We start from the raw sequence: 1,090 nt of genomic DNA on the forward strand, positions 1-1,090 counted from the left end.
TTGATAATAAGTCTCCTTCCATTCTGATGTTGCATTCTTCATATAGTCTAGCTTCTTGAATTATTTAGTTATCATACAGATTAAGTATGAAAGGATTCAACCTTGATACACACTTTTCCTGATTTTAAACCACACCGTATCATCTTGTTCTATTTGAACAACTGCCTCTTTGATAATATACAGGTTCCTCATGAGCAGAATGAAGTGTTCTGGAATTCCCATTCTTCACATTGTTATCCATAATTTGTCAATCCACATAGTCGATTATCTTTGCCTAGTCACTAAAACACAGGTAAACATTTTTCTAGTATTCTCTACTTTCAGCCGAGATCCATCTGACATCAGCAGTGATAGCCCTCATTCCACATCCTCTTCTGAATCCAGCTCAAACTTTGGCAGTTCTCTGTTGATGTACAATTGAAAATGTGTTTGAACTATCTTCAGCAAAATTTTACTTCCATGTGATATTAGTGTTAATACTCAATATTTTCCATGTTCCATTGAACCACTTTTCTTTGGATTGGGCACATATATGAATCTCTTCCAGTCAGTTGGCCAGTTGGCTGTCTTCCAAATTTCTTGACATAGATGAGTGAGCGCTTCCAACATTGCATCAGTTTGTCGAAGCATCCTAGTTGGTATTCCTTCAGTTCCTAGAGTCTTGTTTTCCACCAATGCCTTTGGTACAGTTTGGACTTTTTCTTTCAGTACCATTGGTTCTTGGTCATACGCCACCTCCTGAAATGGTTGAACATTGACCAGTTCCTTTTGGTACAATGATTCTGTGTATTCCTTTTCCAGGCTTCCTGTGTCATTCAGCATGTTGACTATAGAATCCTTGATGGGATTGACCTTTTTTCCGCAGTTCTTTCAGCTTGAGAAATGACATGTGTGTTCTTCCCTTTTGGTTTTATGAGTTTAGGTCTTTGCTCATTTCCTTATAATACTTTACTTTGTTTTCTAGTATGCCCTTTGAAATCTTCTATTCAGATCTTTTACTTCAGCATTTCTTCCATTTATTTTAGCTACTCTGCATTCAAAAGCTAGTTTCAGAGTCGCTTCTGACATCCATTTTGATCTTTTTTTTTTT

This window comes from Orycteropus afer, unplaced genomic scaffold, assembly GCF_000298275.1.
Source record: "Orycteropus afer afer isolate SDZICR_OR568_19922 unplaced genomic scaffold, OryAfe1.0 scaffold00127, whole genome shotgun sequence".
NCBI classification, from domain to species: Eukaryota; Metazoa; Chordata; class Mammalia; order Tubulidentata; family Orycteropodidae; genus Orycteropus; species Orycteropus afer.